Here is a 20,784-nt window from a genome sequence, read left to right as displayed (position 1 = left end):
TTTGCCTTTTGTTTGTTACTCTCCCTCTTCCCTTTTACAGAGAGCTGCACAAGTCTTAAGTGTACAGTTTGATGAATCTTCAGAGGCGAACACACCCCGGTATACACATAAGAATGCAGAATATTATCAGGACCCAGAAACCCCTGTCAGGGTCCCTTCCAAACACTGCCCATCCCAAGCACATCACCTCTATGATGACATCTAATACCCTAGACATCTGTCTGGTTTCAATTTTATAGAAACAGAATCATATGGTATGCCCTCTGCCTGTGTCTAGTTCTCTAGCTTACCATTTTTCTGTTGTTGTTTTTATTTGCTCATGTATTTGTGTATAAATGTGAATTATTATTGTCAGCCTTTTTGGTAATCAACAGTCAAAAATAGTAGCTGAACTGGTTAGGGAAAAATACACTTAAAAGTCATGTAAAATGTCTGTCCTTCATTATTTCATATTTTATCAGCCTTATGAAGTATCTTCTGTACTAATATAACAATGCATAGCTGAAAGTAAATCTTGTGTAATCTGAGAGTAATCTAACCACAACCAAATGTAATAAGGCATCTGATCCCACAGCTTTCAGTGGAGCTCCCTAGAAAAGTAGATTCAATCTCAAAATGCATAATCTCATATATTGTATATCTGGGACAGAAAGTTAAAGAATTTTAAATATGTGACTTTGAATTACAAAAAAATAGAAGAGTGGAATTATTCTAAAGAATGATTATATAGACTATATAGAATAATGGAACTCCATTTTACAAATGGAATACACATTATGTTAAATGCAGATCAGCACTCATACATGCTTCTCATATTCTACCCTGCATTTTGATTGTACACCTATTTCATTTTCTCTATTTGGCTGTGTGTAGGTTTTTTAGTGCTGTTAGTGAGGTGGACAAAGGTCTGCATCTGATTTACTCTCATCTTTCTCTAGCTTAGAGTAGCTTTTAAATTAAAGTAGGTACTTGCTGAGTGTTTGTAGCCTAAATGAATGAATTGCCAACATGTCTATATTTTTATAACATACGATAATAAGTAGTTAGAATTTCTATTTTTACACACCTATAAAATAATATCTTAAACATTGATTTTTGACTTGAATCAAATAAAAACGTCTATTTTCCAGGGTGCAGGTAAACTTTTCATTTTGTGTAATTGTGTTCCACTTCGAATAAATATTTTAGAAATGTTCTTGAATTTTCAAACACAGCCCATGAACTGTCCCTTTGCCAATAGGTACAAAACCTAACAGAAAGTGGCAAGTTTACTTTATCTCTTAATCTATAGACAATCATTGCCTAAAATTATTGGATTCCAATGGATTCATAAAATGCATCTTTGGCTGTTGACCTTTCCTGTAGAAACAATCAGAGCACAGGCCACTGGGCTGGAAAAATGTTTAAGAAAGGGAAAAAAGATAATCAATCAGCTAAGAAATCCCACCTTGTGAGAAAAAGTGATGCCATATCTTAAATTCAACCTTCCGGCATTATATTGCCAACTCTCAGAAAGTAAACACATTTCTTAGTTGTTGTTTTTTTTTAAATTGTAGTTCAATCTACAAAACAAATCAGAATGTACGATAAAAGGAGTTATCTTTCTTTCTCCTCTAATCATAGATCACTTGAAATTGGTCCATGAGGCAGATAGGCCTTTTATGGTAAAACTCCAACTAATGATAGACTTGGTTCTGAGTGATTCATTGTTTTGTGTGTGAGTTTTTTTCCCTCCAAGGAAAGTCTTTGTTTGAATTCCAAGCCCCTTCTTTACATAATGGGTATCACTCTGATTAAACCTATTTAACATCTCTTCTGAGCATTAGTCGTCACAGCAAAGGATACCATGTGCAAATCATTTACTTTCTGTCTGGGAAGTTGTCCATAAAAATCATTCAGGGAATATGGTAGAGATTAGTATGGCACTTCTTATAAATGGTAACCATACTTTAGCTGTGCAGCAATGCAAAGAAAGAAGCAGAGAAATCAGAGACCCTGGTAAATAGGTAGCTTAATTGTCAAGTCTGGCCTATCTTTCCCTGGACCAAGTGCTATTTCATCAGTCCAGGAAATATTTCCTAGGAAAGCATGTTCTTCTACTAAAACTAGCAAGTACATATTTACAGTAGCACCACTGGCTAATAATATTCAATACCACAGGTAGAGATATCAAGTATTCAATACCACAAGTAGAGACTAAGAGTTTGACATTACTAATATTCTGTATGAAATATTTAATACTGCTTGTGGTGATAGAGATGACTTTCCTTCTTACTCCTTCTTAAAGACAGGGAAACCCCAAGGTAATCTTAAGTGACTCTATAACCCCTTTTAAAATGTAAGGTGTACTTGTAGGGTTGTTAAATGTCATTATAACATTTACACACATGTAATATAAATTCCATTGGTACTTTTTTTGATTGTACATTTTTAGCAATGTCTATTATTTTTCCAGGTTGGTGAAAAAATATAGTAGAGTGCAGCATTTAAATTAATTATACAGACCAGCTCATGCAAAATGTTAGATGATAATCTGATTGAAATGAAAGCTTCATTTTTGTCAATAGTTGGACTGATAATGAGTAACATTAAATCAAATATTGAAAAAGATGAACATTATGTAATTCAAAGAGTCTAGATTTAATCTAGGTTTGTGGTGGTAGGAAGGAAGGAAGGAAGGTAAGGAAGAAAGGAAGGAAGGAAGGTAGGAAGGAAGGAAGGAAGTGAGGAGAGAGGGAGGGAGGGAAGGAAGGAAGGGAAGAAAAAGTGGGAGGGAGGAAGGGATTTGATATAGTAATGATCCTTATAAAGTTCAGCTTTGCGAAGGAGTTAATAAAAACACATTCATAAAAAAAAGTAAGGTTTACTTAAATGTAATTACAGCCTGCAAATATTCAAATATGATTAATGCAAGGAGCTAGTCCATTTTTGGCAGGGAGGAAGAAAATAAATGTCTGTATTTAGTATAAAGTGGTATACAAACCATTGGGTCTATTTCTTGGCATACACCCATATTTGCTTTCTTTGAAATAATAAGTACTTCAAGTCTAGATGTTCAGATAACCACCATGCAAAGAAAGACCACTATAATTAAAAACAAAAGAGAACATATTGTAAATACAATAAAAGAGAGCTTTGAAAGTGTAAAACTTCTAAAATTTTGAAAAGCATTCTCTCAATTCTCAATTTTTGAAATAATTAGGTCACATCTGCATTATATTTAAATACCTATTTAAATGTTTGCGTTTGTACAATTCCTTAAAAAAATAATAGTACTTTTAAAAAAGCTTTTGCAGGTATAGTCTTCTTTTTTCCCGTAAAACAATCCAAAAACTATTGCCATTTTATTGATAAATTGAGGGAGAACAGGAAATTGACTAACTTATGAGTCCACATTGGGAAGGAGGTGAAAGGAAATGCATTCATCAAAGGTCCACTCTGTGTTATGCACATGTGCCAATCTTGATCTATTTAAACCCTAAGTGGTCCAGGAAATGGGATCTAATGTTCCTTCACTCTCCTAATCACTTCCCTAATCACATTAAACAGAGCTTCTGTCTAAGATCCCTTCTCCCAGAAGCAGTCCCTGAGGCAAGGACTCAGGTGCAAGTCATTTATTAATGAAGTTTCCCAGGAGAAAGCAGAATAGATCAGGAGCTGAAGTGAGATGGGGAAGAAGCAGTCAAACAAGTGTGTGATTTCAGCTGAATCCCAGACTCGGCCTGATCTCTTCAGGGGCCCTGGAGTGTAATTAACACCTCGAGATCTGTCCAGACATGCTGCAAAGGAGATGAGCTTCTGTGTTCTCCTGCTAGCAAGTCATTGCAATGGATTCTAAGGGGTAGGTTGGGGTGGGGTGGGCTTAAATACCCCAGCACTTCTGGCTCTCTATAAGTACCAGTTGCCAGTCTTCAGGAAGGGGCAGGTCCACATAGCTGCACCTGGGAGCTGGGTGCAAGGAGATTGCTCCAGGGGTCAGAAGGGGAATCACAGGGGCACCACCAGTGTCTGCTACATCCCATCTTGCTGAGCACAAAAGGTCCAATCCCCACCCTCAGTTATTTCTGAGGAATCTCAGTAACAGTCTACCTTGACCTGGCTGTTGCTTGTGACCCCTCTGGGTATGTCAGTCAGCTCCCCTGACCATCTGGTACCTGCTTCTTCAGGATGGTACCTTGCTGCCCTAATCTGCTTTGCTCTAAGGATGGGCATGGGCCTCTACTTTTAATCATAGTAACACACTGAATATAATGCTGCATGTTGAACAGACTTGATTTAATCTGGAAAATAACATAATGGAATTGCAAAGCAGGAAAGGAAAACTTAAAAGGTTCCTGAGTGGCAGTGGCATTCCTTAGAGTGAGCCTCATTGGCTTTCTCCCTCTTCAGACATCACATTCTGTAGATCTACTGGCTCTCCACACTGTCCCCCTTAAAAGATAAGAATCCTCTTCTTACATAGCACATCTCACAAATCCTGTATAAGGCACTACAAGAAGTTAAGAAAAAAGTTAATAACAAATTGTCTTTTCAGAGGATAAGGAAACATCATAACATCTTATCTATTTAACAGAATTGAGTGTGTATGTAAGTTACTCTTGTGTTCATACTTTCTAAAAGAAGACAGGATATGCCCTTACATCTGCACCAATAAAAATTCACATGAAAGACCTACCTAAGATAGAGTTCAGCTTGGACTCCAGAATGCAGGAAATATTGGTCTTTAAAAATCAGCACCTTTTCCCTACCCATATATCACTTCTAGTTTACGTGTCGTAAATTATTTTACAGAAGAGGTTGTTAAGAAGAGGGAGTTCAGGTGATTTTCTGAAGCCACATAGTTATTACATGGCAAAGCTGGAATCCCATCCTGGATCATCTGGCTCCAAATACACATTTGTTTCCTTACTAACCTTCCCTTTTATGGAAAAAAAAAAAAAGTAGTGTAGTGCGATTTTTTTCTATATTTTGTCTAACATCTTTTGGGGCTTGAAGACTTACATTTGGGGGCCTTGAGATCATTTGCCACATTGTGTGGTCTCTTGGGGTGTTCTGAAAAACTCTTCTCTTTGGAGAATGTTCTTCATTATAAAACCTACCACCCTAAGACAGGAACTAGGCCTGGCTTTTTCAGTCTCCCTAGTAGCTGGGACACAAGAATACAATTTAGATTCCAGGATCTGGAAGCTCAGACATGAGAATTTGTTACAGAAACAAAGCAATGTGAGGAAGCAGAGATCCACAGATCCCATTGCTGAGAGACTGTGGTGGTAAAGGGGGATGGCTCTTATGGTCAGCATTGGGGAATACTCAAGCATTCAGTTCCAACATCAATTCTGTAAGCAGAAGACTCATTTCTGAATTTCCAACCTGAGGATAAAATTCACACCTACCTTTGTGGGTTGTGAAGAGGATTAAATGAGATGAGCCATGTACAGCATGGCAGGGAATGAGCGAGCACTCAATATGTTAGTTTTTATGAGTATTACATTAATGATGGTGATGCCATTCTCCTTCCTAAATCCTGCAATGTTTCCCAGAGCTTTCAAGAGCCAGGTCAAATGCCATAGTTTACAGCACCAAGGACTGTATAAACAAGTTTTGCTGCTGCTATACTTGCCAAACCCACTCTTCATCCACTGAAGAGAGAGCAATTTACATGAGTTGCATCCACATCCTTTCAGTTTCTGAATACATGATATTTTTTATAGCCTCAGTGCCTTCTTACATTCTATCCTTCTCCCAGAATTGCCTTATTCTTTGTTATAAACTTACTTGCCCTTCCAACATCAATGTCTCTGTAAAGCTTTTGCTGACCTAATTTGAATTGATGATCCTTCCACCCCACTCTCTAATTATCTATAAAATTAACGTTAAATAAAACATAAAGTTATTTGGACTTAAGGATCTGTCTCCTCTACTACTCTCTTTGAGAGTATGGGTAATGTCTGACTCAAATGGCAATCCTCCCCTGCCCTCTTAAACTTAAGAACATCGATGAATCAATAGAATTTAATCAGAGACTTTTTGATACAATAAATAGGCTTTTTGGTAGAATAAATAGGAGACCCAGATCAAAAGCCTCAAATTAGTGAGGGCAGCATTCACTCCCTCCTAGAAGCCTAAAGGAAAAAATCTATCATTTTTTTTAATTTTAATTTTATTTTATTTTTTATTACAGAGTTGTAGTTTACAGAAAAACTGTGCTGATACAGAGTTGGCATCTACCCCCACTCACACATTCAGTTTTGCCTATTATTGATACTTAGCATTAGTGTGGTACATTTACTACAATTGATGAAGCAATATTATTATAACTATACTGTTAACTATAGTCCATAGTTTACATTAGGGTACACTCTTTGCGTTGTATAATACTGTGATTTTTTAATTGATTGTGATAACATACATACATTAAACTTCCCCTTTTAACAACATTCAAATATATAATTCAGTGGTATTAATTATACTCACAATGCTGTACTACCATCACATCCATTACAAAACTTTCCGTCACCCCAAACAGCAACGCAGCACCAACTAAGCATTAAGTTCCTATCACCTACCTTCATGCCAGTCTCTGGTAATCTCTGTTCTAGTTTCTGACACTATGAATTTACTTAAGTATTTCGTATCAGTGAGATCATACAATATTTGTCCTTTTGTGTCTGCCTTAAAGCACTCAACATAACATATTCAAGTTTCATGCAGGTTGTCAAAAGTATCTGACTTCATTCCTTCTTAGAGCTGAATATTATTGCATTGTACATATATCCCATTGTTAAGCCATTCATTGTTGATGGATAGTTGGGTTGCTTTTATATTTTGGCAATTGTGAAAAATGCCACTATGAATATTGGTGTGCAAATATCTGTTCAAGTCCCTGCTTTCAATTCTTTTGGGTATATATATCTAGAAGTGGGATGGCTGAGTCATGTGACAATTCTGTACTTATCTTACTGAGAAACTATCAAGCTGTTTTCCACAAGAGCTGCACAATTTTACATTGCCACCAATGAGTTAGTGTTCCTACTCTCCACATCCTCTCCAACACTTTATTTTCCTTTTTTTTTTTTTTTAAATAGCAGCTATTCTAGTGTGTGAAATGGTATTACATTGTGGTTTTGATTTGCATTTCCCTAACTGCTAATGATGTTCCACATCTTTTCATCTGCTTATTGGCCATTTGCATATCTTCTTTGGAGAATGACTATTCAAGCCTTTGCCAATTTTTAATTGTTTGCCTTTGTGATGCTGAATTTTAAGATTTTGTTATATGTTCTGGATATTAAACCCTTATTAGATAGGTGGTTTTCAAATATTTCTCCCATTCTGCAGGTTTTGATGAAGAGTTTTGATGCACAAAAGTTTTTAATCCTGATGAAATCCTGTTTTACTATTCTATAGTTGTTTGTGCGATTTGGTTTAAAGTCTAGGGAACCATTGCCTACCACAATGTCTTGAAGATGTTTCCCTGTGTTTTCTTCTAGGAGTTTTATAGTTTTTGTTCTAATATTTAGGTCTTTGATCCATTGAGTTAATTTTTATATATGGTGTGAGGTAGGAGTCCACCTTCATTCTTTCATGAGGGTATCTAATTTTCCCAGCACCATTGGTTGAAGAGACTATATCCTTTCCCCCACTGAGTGGACTTAGCACTCTTGTCAAAAAACAATTTGCAGTGGATGTGAGGGTTTATTTCAGAACTTTCAATCTAATTTCATTGATCTATATGTCTATCCTTGTGCCAGTACCATGCTGATTTGATTCCTGTAGTTTTGTAATATATTTAAAAATTAGAAAATGTGAGTCCTAAAATTTGTTCTTCTTTTTTATTGTCACTTTGTCTATTTGAGGACCACTACCCTTCCATATAAATTTGATAATTGCCTTTTCCACTTCCAGAAAGAAGGGTATTAGAATTTTGATTGAAATTTTGTTGAATCTGTATATTGCTTTAGGTAAAATTGACATCTTAATACTATTTAGTCTTCCAATCCATGAACACAGAATTGCCTTCCATTTATTTAGAGATTCTTTGATAGTTTAGCCATATTTTATAGTTTTCCATGTACAGATCCTTGAAATCCTCAGTTAAATGTATTCTGAAATATTTGTTTCTCTTAGTTGCTATTGTAAATGGAATTTTTTTTCTTGATTTCCTCTTCAGATAGTTCATTACTAGTGTGTAGAAACACTATTGATTTTTGCATATTGTAACCCACTGTGTTGCTGAATTTGTTTATTAGCTCTACAGGCTTTGTTATGTTTTTTTTTTCTTCAGAATTCTCTCTATGTAGGATCATGCCATCTGCAAATAGGGAAAGTTTACTATTCCTTTCCAATTCAAATGCCTTTGATTTCTTTTTCTTGCCTAACTGCTCTGGCTAGAGCTCCCAATATAAAGTGGGATAACAGAGGGGAAAGTGGGCATCCTTGTCTTATTCCTGATCTTGGAGGCAAGTTTTCAGTATTTCACCACTGAGTATGAAATTAGCTGTAAATTTTTCATTTATGGCCTCTATCACATTGAGGAAATTTTCCTTTATTCTTATTATTCTAAGAGGTTTTGTCAAGAAGTGGTGTTGGATTTTTTCAAATGTCTTTTCTGTGTCAATTTAGATCACCATGTGTTGTTTTGTTTTCTTTCTTTTTATTAGTGTAGTTTGTTACTTTCATTGATTTTCTTATCTTGAAACAACTTTACATTCCTAAGATAAATTCCATTTGATCATGGTGGGCAATTCTCTTAATGTGCTGTTGGATTTACTTTGTTAGTATTTTTGTTGAATATTTTTGCATCTATATTAAAAGGGATACTGTTCTGGAATTTTTTTTCTTATGGTGCCTTTTCTGGCTGTGGTATTAATGTGTTGTTGGCCTCTAGAATGAGTTAGAAAGTATTCACTTCTCCTTAATTTTTGGAAGAGTTTGAGTAGGATTTGTGCTAAGTCCTTTTGGAATGTTTGGTAAAATTCAACAGTTAAGCCATCTGGTCATAGGATTTTCCTTGTTGGGAGCTTTTTGATTGCCAGTTCAATCCCTTTACTAGTTATTGGCATGTTGCACCCTTTGCTTCTTCTTGAGGTAGTGTGGGTAGTATGTGTGTTTCTAAGAATTTGTTCATTTCATCGAGGTTATCTAATGTGTTGTGTACATTTGTTCTAAGTGTCTCCTTTTGGTCTTTTTTTTAAATTTATTTATTTCTGTGGAGTTAGTAGTAATTTCCTCCCTTTTATTTCTAATTTTTTTCATTTATCTACTATTTTTTTTCCTTCGTGATCTAGCTACAGGTTTGTCAGTTTTACTGATTTTTTTTTGAGGAAACAATGTTTGGTTTTGTGGATTCTCTCTATTATTTAATTCTCTATTTGATATCTCCTCTCTAATCTTTGTACTTTCCTTCTTTCGCTTGCTTTGGATTTGGTTGGCTCTTCTTTTTCAGTATCTTCCAGTTGTGAGGTTAGGTCTCTGTTCTGAGATCTTTATTCTTTTTTTTACTGTAAAAATTTAGAGTTAAAAATTTCCCTCTCAGCAGTGTCTTTTCTGTATCCTGTAAGTTTTGGTATGTTGCATTTTTGCTTTCATTTGCCTCAAAAGGTTTCCTAATTTCTCTTGTGATTTCTTCTTTGACCCATTGGTTAAGAGTGCATCATTTAATTTCCACATATTTTGAATTTTCCAGTTCTGCCTCTTTTACTGGTTTCTGTCTTCATCCCGTTGTGGTCAGAGAAGATACATTTCATAATTTCATATTTTTTTAATTTATTGAGAATTGCTTTGTAACTTAACAGTGGTCTAACATTGAGAATTACCCATGTGCATTAGAGAAGAATGTGTATTTTGAAGATATTGAGTGTTCTGTATTTGTCTGTTACGCATTTGTAGTATCATTCAAATCTTCTATTTTCTTATTGATCTCTCTTCATGTTCTATGTGTTATTGAAAGTGATGTACTGTACCCCCTACAGATTAATATCTTTCTGAAACAATCTAAACCTTCCGTAGAAAACTTTGTAAGCATGTTGCATTGCTTTGCATTAATCCTATCAAGTAGAAGGGCAGTAAGAGAGTGCCAAGGTCCAAGGTCCTATTCTAACTCATTCACTTCTGGGATCTACAGAAGGAGAGTAAAGCATATGCCTCTATGAAATGAAGTCACCAGTAACTCTCAGTGACAGACTCATGTAAGAGACCGACTCATCTGATTTCCCTAGAGATAATCCTGATCTACCATTTTTTGAGGAAACAGAGGTGGGTGTATAAGTGCTGAGGTTACATGGCTCTAATGTCTAGAACATGTCTCAGGTCTAAGACAAAACCTGAAGCCTGTTAAATGCTCAGCAAATGCTTTTGAATAAACAAATGAATGCCTTTAAGCTTAGTATTCAAAGGCCAGTATTATCCCTTTTGTGAATTGTAACAGAGAGGGATGTACTTACCAGTAGCTTGTCTCAATCCTCAGGACCTGGCATTCTGGTAAGTGCTTAAATATGTTTACTGGATGAATGAATGTTTACTGGAAGAAACAAAATCAATGAATGAATAAATTTTAAAAAAATAGGTACTATATTCTAAATATTAAAGTGCATCATGATGGGACAAGAGCATTACACTATGCTGCATAGATGAAACATATTTTTTTATATTCTTTAAGAAGTACACCTATGCTTTTTTCCCTGTTTCTAGATAAAGAGGACAATGATAAAAATAAACTCATGTTTTCATCTTAAAACCACATAGTTATTTTACTAATGTTGTGCATACTAGGATTAGGATAAATTTTTAAATTTCAGAAAACAGGCAATATCATATTGCTACTTGCTATAAAAGTAAGAAAACAAGGAATGGTTTCCTTTTGAAAGGTTCTTTACATTATTAGTGACGCATTCACCTGGGGACTTACTTAATAGTATTTTCGAGTTGTTGGTTTTGACATTGCACTGTTAAAGGATTTTACCAATACAGTCTTTACCAATTTCTTGAATAATGGAATAGTTAATACATTTAGAAAGGGAAGAGTCAGAGATGCCATCTACAGCTAGTAAGTGATGAGTGTAAATCATTGTTGAGCATGTATTCCATGGGTCATCGATTGGATTTGAAACCCAGAAATCTAGAAACATGACTATTAACCAGTTATTGAAAGCTGATTTATATAATGGAATTAACACAGGAGACTCATACAGAAGACAATACCAATTAATAATTTTACACTAGAGATTACTCACGTTCACACCTGTAAATCTTTTGTTTATTACACAGTCCTTACCAGTGTCAGAGAATTTGGAAAACTGAATTAGTAATTATAGAGTTGCTTGGTATGTATCAAATCTGAACAAAGGAAGTATAAATTTTAGGGATGTTCTAACAAAGTACATATCTCCAGTGAGTAGAACATTCTTGTCCACCAGATGCAGGAGGAAGAAATAGAAGTATTGCTAATGAATGATGCTGAATATGTATTTTTCTGTTTTCCAAGGGGACTCAAAAGAGAATGAGCTTAACTCGTATGTATTGGTTTTGTCCATGGTAACTGATTAAGTACTAATATTTCAACTGGCTTAAATTCCTACCTAGCAAAGAGTTCATAGAAGTATTTAACATCTTGAAAAACCCCAGGGAGCACTATATAATTGCATTCTCATCATTTTATCATGAAGACTCATTCTACGACTTGCATATTCTTTGCCTCTTTTGGCTTTGTGATGGGTATGTCAGTTCTGGCTAAATAATGTCAACTTTTCTTCCTTCAGAGATAACTGGAAACATTGGTTCTCTAATTTTAGTGAACATCAGAATCATCCAGAGTATACATTAAAATTTCAAGTTCCTGGGTGAAAAACCCATAGTTTCTGATTCTAGAGGTCTGTATGAGACTCTGTAATTTGTACTTTTAACAAGCACCACAAAGGATTCTGAGGTGAGTGATCCAGGGACCAGGTTTTGTGGAAAACCCTCATGTAATGGTTTTGCTGTATTTGCTAGTATATGTCACTACTTCTTTGTTGTTACTGGGCTAGTGTCTGTTCCCATCCAGAGGGCTAACTGGGTTACACCGGGACTAATGGTCTGGGCAGCAGATCAGCTGGTGCCCACTGGGCACCACAGCCCTTGATGCATCTATCCAGATGTCCTGACTGGTTGCTGCTCTCTGTAGTGAATGTTTAGTATTTAAACTTTACCACTGCTAGTAGCAGTTCTTGGTGCCCTCTATTCACTGAAGGAGAATTCTTTCTGACTTGCCTCTGAAGCAAAGCAAATATTTTTTCCAAGTCAATAACCAATAGACAGTCTTTCTATCCTTTGTTTATATCAGGGGTTAACCTAGTCACACATTTGGGTCCAAAATTTTGGTTTTATTAAATTCAATTTTATTGAGATATATTCATATACCATACAGTCATCCAAATTGTACAATCAATTGTTCACAGTACCATCATACCATCATTTAGTTGTGCACTCATCCACCACAATCAATTTTTGAACATTTTCAGTACTCCCCCCCCAAAAATAAATAAATAATGAGAATGAAAATTAAAATAAAAAAGAATACCCAAAACATCCCATCCACCCCTATCCCCCGTGTTATTCATTGAATTGTTGTCCCATTTTTCTACTCATCTGTCCATACACTGGATAAAGGGAGTGTGAGGTTTTCACAATCACACAGACACACTGTATAAGCTACATAGTTATACAGTCATCTTCAAGAATCAAGGCTACTGGGTTGCAGTTCGACAGTTTCAGGTATTTCCTTCTAGTTATTCCAATACACTAAAAACTGAAAAGGGATATCTATATAATGCATAAGAAATCTCTCAGCCACTGAAACTTTATTTTCTTTCATTTTGCTTCCCCCTTTTAGGTCCAGAAGGCTTTCTCAATCCCACGACGCCAGGTCCAGGATCATCTCTGGGAGTCATGTCCCACGTTGCCAGGGAGATTCACACCCCTGGGAGTCGTGTCCCACGTAAGGGTGGAGGGCAGTGAGTTTACCTGCAGAGTTGGCTTAGAGAGAGAGGTGGGGACAAAGTTTGATAATTCAGATAACCCTGTTACTTCCAAAGACGTCATTATTTTCCTTAGGCCCATTATGCAAACTCTGAAACAAAAATTTCTCTGCAATTAACATAGGCTAAAGCAGAGAAACACTGCTAAGTTTAGAATGTATTAAGAGCTTTCCCAAATATCCGTTGTCAAAAAGCAGGAGATAGTATTAGGAAAGACAATAGATTGCTTTGTTCTCTTTTGTTGTGCATCACAGATTTTGGAGAAAAAGTTAAACATATTTACCTCTGTGGTGGTGAGAAAGCAGCTTGCGTAGTCAAGTTTGTGGGCTATCGAGATCCCATTCAGCTGAGTGAACTTTTCCTATGTTCTTTTCCTATATTTAGATGTGGCAGTGTGGATAATAATTTCCACACAGTGCAATGCCTCTTGCTGGCACTGGGACCAAGTTTTTAAAGAACTAGGTATGGTGCAGCTTTTTGCTTTTCACATCTTGGCTGCATATCTATTTAATATAGACTTTGAAAGAAGCACATGTAGTTACTAAGTAACCATTTGTCATGAATATGTGTTTGGATAAGTCTGATTTTGACCATAAATTATGTGGACTTAACCTGATTTCAAGGACCTACTGTTTTATTTTAGCAGTATCTCTTTCTTAACACATAATGCTTCCTTCTTCTCTACTTGCCTTTAATACTTTAGTGTTTAATTTAAGTTATTACTTTAACCTGTTCCATCTGCTAACTCAAAGTAATTAATTTTATGATATTCTTGGCAGTAGTTGCAGATCCAAACCCTAATGAGGCTTATATTTATCTCTTTATATTTTGTTGTTTAAAATTTCATCTAATTAGCAAGAGGCACAATGTTGGGATATATACCGAACACTCCTATATTTGTGTATATTTTTACTGGGGGCGTATAACATTTTGAAGAGAGAGAACTGTTAAAACAAAACAAAATAAAAAACAAAACCCACAACACTTTTGCACGTTTTTAAAACTAAACAATTTAGTAGTTCAAAGGAGATAAACGTAAGAATGAAACTAAATTTTTTTCTAGAAAAGGTATCTTTTTTTCAGAAGCTCCTTCCTTCTCTATTTCATCTGGTATTCTTTTATTTCCTTGGTGCACTGCATTTTGCTTCAGCTCATTGGTTTGAAGCAGACAGCAATATTTTGTACTCTTCTGTCAGTGTGCTATATACTTTTTCCTTTTTTGTATATTCATCATCATAATTTTGAAGTCTGGATTTTGCAACTGATGGCGTAACTAGATAGGTCTCTTAAAATTTCCTTGAATGCAGGGTTGTTCTGATGTGGTTGTTGGTGAACCTGAACTCACTGATATAATAGTATCTGTTCAGGGCAGTAAACAACTTTAATCAAGATGCTAAATGTTCTTCAGGTTAAATTGCTTTCCAGATTCTCTGATTTTATAGAGTCGGAGTGGGTGTTTCTGATTCTGTTTTGTGGCTTCATTTTCCTAGACTCAGATTATTCTCAAATCTCAAATTTGTAAAAGTAAATAAGACAACAATCCTTTTTTTTTTTTTTACCTAGTGATCACTTTTTGTTTAAAATCCAAAACATATAGATGTTATAAACAGTAGAAATAAAGGAAAGAAATGAACCCTGCTTGTTCTTCCCCATTATCCTTTCCTTTCAATACGTTGAAGGCTTATTGCACAAAAATCATGTCACTTGTCATGTGATTCTTTATTTCTAAACAAATAGTTGTTGCTTGCTTGAATGCTATCACGTTAAAAAGCTGTGCTCTCATTTCACTGCTGCAACAATTGCCTTGCACATCTTTGATCCAAAATTTTAAAATTATTTTCAGAACCAGAAGCAGATTTCTTTTTATGCTTTCTTTCTATTTTCTTCCATCTTTTCTTTCTTTCCTCTTTCCTTTCGTTTCCTTCATTCCTTTCCTTCCATTACTTTCTTTCCTTCCCTCCCTTTTCTTCCTTCTTTCCTCTCATTTTTGTAATGTTCTCTGTGGACTAACACTTGGGCCTCTTGACATCAAATTCGGTGAATGAGAAGATTAATTGTGCAGGGTAATGTGCTATGGGTAACATCATTGGGTGCAGAGTACTTAGTTTGATGTGTTTGTGTGGTTTATAAACTGGTTCTGAAAGCAGCAGCAAAAATAAAATCATAAACATATTGTGAGTGTTGGGAAAATAGCTGGAAAAAGATCTAATTTCCAAAGGATATCATTTAGAAAACAATGCTTTAAAAACATGCTAAGATATTTTATTTTCTTAAAATCTTATTTTATAGTCCTGTTTTTAATAATGTATATGTATACAAATTTTGAACAGTATATCAAAATTTGGGTCAATACTATTAGTGGGAGAGCCTTAGTTGTGCAAAAGTGAGAAAATAGATATTTTGAGGCATTCAATATTATAATAAATCCTCAATGGTAGGTAAGAAAGAGTGTACAATGTTGAGGCTGAGGAATAGAAGTTATAGGGGCTCACAGATGGCACAGGAATGAATAATAAAATTCATAAATGTATTTTTTATGTTTCTACATTTTTTGAAGCATATGCTTAAAGCATAGACAGGTTACAGTGTTCCAGGGTCTTCTAATTTTAAATGTTCCCTCATTGTTAGCTATCATTATCGCTTTATTTAATAGATCATATTTTATTGATCCTAGGCCTATTTATTTATTTATTTATTTATTTATTGTTTCAATGACTCTGAAATGGTGATATGGTATCTTATAATTGCCTTGCATTTGGCTTTTGCCAATCAAATGATCCAGTGGTGTGCTGGAGCCAGCTTCTACTGACTCACAAAGTAGATTGAGCACATCTCTTTACCTATGAGTTAAAATTTTCCCTTTTGAAAAGTATTGAGTGTTTGTGATTGGTCAGATAAAATACAAAATTGTGAATTAAAGTGTATTTCAGAAATTCACAAACGTTGTCATTTATTGTCATGAACCAGTGATTAATGAAGTCAGAAGAGATTAGACAGATTTTTAAAGAAAATCTGAGTACCATTGATAATAAAGACATAGATAAAATGCTGATTACTTAAGTTATTTTTCTTTCCTTGTTGAATATTAAGTGTAACTGCTGTTGAATTATGGTTTTCACAGGCAAAAAAGTTACATTTATCTATCAGTGTAAAGAAGACATACAATGACATCTAGACCTTCCAAATTTATAAGCATTTGGAAATTCTTAGACATTTTTAAAGGGTTCCACTTATAGGGAGTAGTTAAAAGACTTTTTTTTTTTTTTTTTAATTTTGGGAAGTTGGAAAAGTTTTTACAAAGAGAAGCAATCCCTTTAGCTAATATTTTCCTCTTCGATTATTATTAAACAATGACCTTAGAAAGACCAATTTCTTTTTCTTTTGAGATCTAGCAATGACAAGACAGTACTCTGTTATGGTAAAGAAAAAAAAAATAAAAACAAGGGGGAAGAAAAACAAAACAAAACAGTATCCTGGGCAGAAAGGTACATGAAAGACTATATAATTTTTTAATAGATTCCAATACAACTAAGTGATTAAGATGTAAGCTTTTATAGTATTACTTATACCTTTAACTGCAAGTACAAGTTAAAAAATAAAAATGTTAGCTAGCTGAATTACTCCATATTGCTTTAAAATTTTGTTTAGTTCAAATGATATCCTTAGAAAAGTTAGCACCCATTTTATCTCTCCATTTTCAGGTTTTTATTTTTCCTCTATTATTACTCATTGTTTTAATCTAATATATCCCCAATGTTTAGGACAATTTCTTTTCCAAAGCAGGAAAAATATATGTTAAATATACAAATAAAGATCGTATCTTCCTTATTTATCTATCTGGCTATCTTAGTAAAATGATGACAGCATTCAGATTTCATCTATGTTAAGAGAAGTGTTTCCAGAAACTGTTAAGGGTCTTTAATCAGGACTAAAGGAAACTCTACTCCTGCTCAAATTCAACTTTAACCGTTTTCCTACACAGCAGGGATATTCCAATCCAATACCTTGAATCCTTTCCATCGTCCTTTTGCTATTTCATTCACCAGCTTTTTAAATTACTTTTTTATTCATGCTACTTCTATTTATTGGAATTGCTGAGTCATACAGGCCAGTGGAATATTGATCCTGATTCCTTACCTTCCTTCATGTTAAAATGTATTACTGCATTAGAGGTCACAAAAATGACTGGCAAATAGAAGCCATTGTGCAGTTACATTTCTGTGCATTCAAATGATAAATATAGCACATGGTGCCAGAAAGCCAAAAATTATAATCAAGAATTAAATCAACTGCCATTACCATTCAAGTAGAAAACCATTTCTAAGATTTCTAAAATGCAACCCTGACTCCATCATTACAACCTGACTCCATCAAATGCAACCCTGACTCAATAAACAATAAATTAATCTTTCCTCTCTATAAATGGTTTGTAAGTCAATATTTTATAAAACACAAATGGCATTTGTATCATCTACACATGGATATTTATTGATGTGACTAACAAATACTAACTTGCTTAGTTTATAATGGTGTATTTCTTGAACTTTTTGATTTAAATGCAACTTGTAGTAAAGTGTTTGTATAGTAAAGAATCTAACTTATCCAAAGAAGTCTGCCTTTGCCCTTGGCTCCTGGGAGATAAACTATATTCACCTGGGCACCTTGGACTAGCCAGATAGTGGCACTTGGGATGGTGGCTGGCCACACCGTGAGGTGGGGACTGACCATGCCAAAAAGATCAACAATATGATTTAGGGTCAGGTCTTGGTATCAGCTGACCTGGAGACTAGATCAACCAAGTGGGCAATCAATCAATCACAGATATGTAATGGAGTTCCAAAAATAACTAAAGACCAAAGCTGGGGTGAGCTGCCCAGCTTGGCAGTATTTCATGTGAATTGCCACATGTTGCTTCTGAGAGAGAAATGTGTCCTGACTCCAGGGGGAAAGGGCACAGAAACGCCACATTGGGAACCTTATTGGACTCTGTGTGTCTCTCTTTTAGCTGATCTTAATCTGTATCCTTTCCCTGTAATAAATTATAACTGAGAATAACAGATCTCTTTGAATTCTATTAGTCTTTCTATCAAATTATAAAACCTGAGGTTTGAATTGGGAACTACCCAAACTTGCAGTTTTATTCTGTTTTCTTAGTCTGTTAATGTAATTTTTTAAATTACATTTTTAAAAAATATTTTAGATATAGATTAATGAACACCCAGGTGGTATATTAAAAAAAATCTTCGCATCAATAAGATAAAGCATTTAACTATCCTAAACTATAATATAAATAAGAATAGCAACACGAATAAATGAAAATAATTTCTTTAGAACAAATATTAAATGTTTAAAGAAGTAATGTTTTTATATATACACTTTTTGTTCTTTGAGCACTTTAGTCTCTATAGAGGAAAGTTTCTATTCAGAGATGTTTATTAATTGTGAAGGCAAGTAGAACTAAGATTTAAGTGAATTTATCACAAACATATCAGCCTCAAAGGCAAGGTCTTTATTTCCTTCCAATACAAGGTTATGGAAGTAACAGACATAATAAAAAGGAGATAAATATTTCCTGTCCATGTTGTTCCTTTATCTAGGATGCTCCAAGTTTGGAACTCCTTGTCTAATTAGGAAATTCTGCCTGAGTGGGCAGCATAAAGTAATTCTGAATATGAGAATTGAACCCATTTACTCCCTTCCTCCACTCTATTTAAATTATATTGATCCAAGAGAGAAGGATGTAATTTGATTAGGTTGTGATTATTTTTAAAATATTTGTTCTAAATTTATGTAGCAATTACCTGTGGAAAATATAAAGTGTTTACATCTGTTTTAGTACTTTGGAGAGTAAACCTGAAGTTATTCTCTAAGGAGGAGTAATCAACAGACTTTGGAGGGTTTTTGTTTTTCATAATTCTTCATGCAGAAAGTCTTGGAAGAAAGAGATGTGGAACAATGTTTAAGATTCTGAGATGATTCTGAAATATAAAGAAATGACCATTAATCAATGATTGCTTTGAATGATTCTTTTTGTTGGCATGGAGGTGGGTAATGCTGCTGTTCAACTCTTGATTAAATATAAAATGTTCTACACAGAACTATTCTTTCTGTATGAATATAGTTTCCTTTTATTTTGAATTTTAAATTTCTGTAATATGCTTATAAAACTCAGTTGTAGATGACCAGATGAATATGCAGAATACAAGAAAAAAGAAAAAGTGAGCACAAGTCAATGTTTGTTTGCACAATCATACAATTCATTATGTTGATTTATTTGCAAAGTCATTCTCACATAATTTAAACATATTGTTCATATTTAAATGTCACAAATTCCTAAGGGGCCACTTTAAAACTCTGCTAACCTAAATATACATTTTTTCCCTTAGCAGTCAGTTCTGCCTAAGGAATTTGAGGGATAAGGTCCTATTAGCCCAGTAAGGCTGGTTTTAGTTTGGTATAGATAAAAATCTTTTTCTCAAAGCTTGCAAGATATAATTTAGGAGACTTTTAGGCAGCATCAAAATATATTCACCAGGAACATTTGAAAGACCCATCCTTTTCTTATAACCACCTGAAATCAGAAGCCCCATTATAAAAAGGACAAACAGCAGAGTGGTTTTGTTAACAGAACTTGAAAGAAGGCAATAATTTATTTTTATCTGACCTAAAATATGAATTCTAAAGATAAAAGCAATCAGAGAGGACTAACTGGTTCCAACATTCTGAAATTACTATGTAGTTAGAACAAAATTTGTCTCAAGATTTGTGCTTTGTTTACACACAAACAAAGTGGGAAATTTTGTGTTCCTTCTGACATTCTGTCTCTAGAGAGAGCAATCTTTCTATTCCTCAACAGCCTCCACATAATCCCATCCCTAAAGATTGGGTTCAGGTTTCCAAAATTAATTATTTCAGAAATATGTGAACTCTATGAAGTTTAAACAATTGTCAAATATGACAAGATATTGAACCGAATCAAGTCCAATTAATTTGAATATAATAAATACATCAACAAAAAATACTCCTATTGTCTGAGCTAATGATTCCTAATTTAGTTCAACCTAGGATACAGAAAAAAAAAGTGCCACAAATTTTAGTTAATATAATAAATACAAAATAAAAATTAATATGGTAGCCAGAATAGGTAAAGAGCATGTACTTTGAGATTAGGAAAATTGGATTTAAAATTCAAATTATTTCCCCCTACTCACTATGTTATCTTGGAACTGTGTCTTAATTTTTCAAAAGCTCACTTTGTTCATTTCTGAAATGGGATAACAATATCAAGTGTGTAGTTTGTTTAACAGAACCTGCCTCATAACAGGTACTCCAAAATGAAGCTATTATTATAGCTTTTAAGAAGGAATATTTCAAGAATGAAAGTTTTTTATTTACAACCTTACATGTAAGGTTTATATGTAAAACCTTACAGAGGTTTTATCTTCTATTTAATTTTATGAGCTATGAAACAATTCACATTATTATTTGAGGGATACACATAATGGTTATTTTTCATAGATTTTGGATAAATCTTCCCTGAGAATTGCAGAATATGCACAGAAGCTTGTGCATGCGCACACACACACACTTGTTTCACAATGTAATTGTTCTTATAGTAATGCCAAAAAATGGCAATATTACTATTTTATGATGATTTTATAATGCTGTATTGATACGTTCAGAAATTATTCCTAATGAGGAAATTCATTTAGATTTGATAAGGTAAAATTTAAATATTTATAAAATATCTGCTTCTAGAATAAATCACAGA

This window comes from Choloepus didactylus, chromosome 16 (genome assembly GCF_015220235.1).
Source record: "Choloepus didactylus isolate mChoDid1 chromosome 16, mChoDid1.pri, whole genome shotgun sequence".
NCBI lineage: Eukaryota > Metazoa > Chordata > Mammalia > Pilosa > Megalonychidae > Choloepus > Choloepus didactylus.
The sequence above is the reverse complement of the archived record's forward strand: the minus strand, read 5'-3'. Positions refer to the sequence as shown.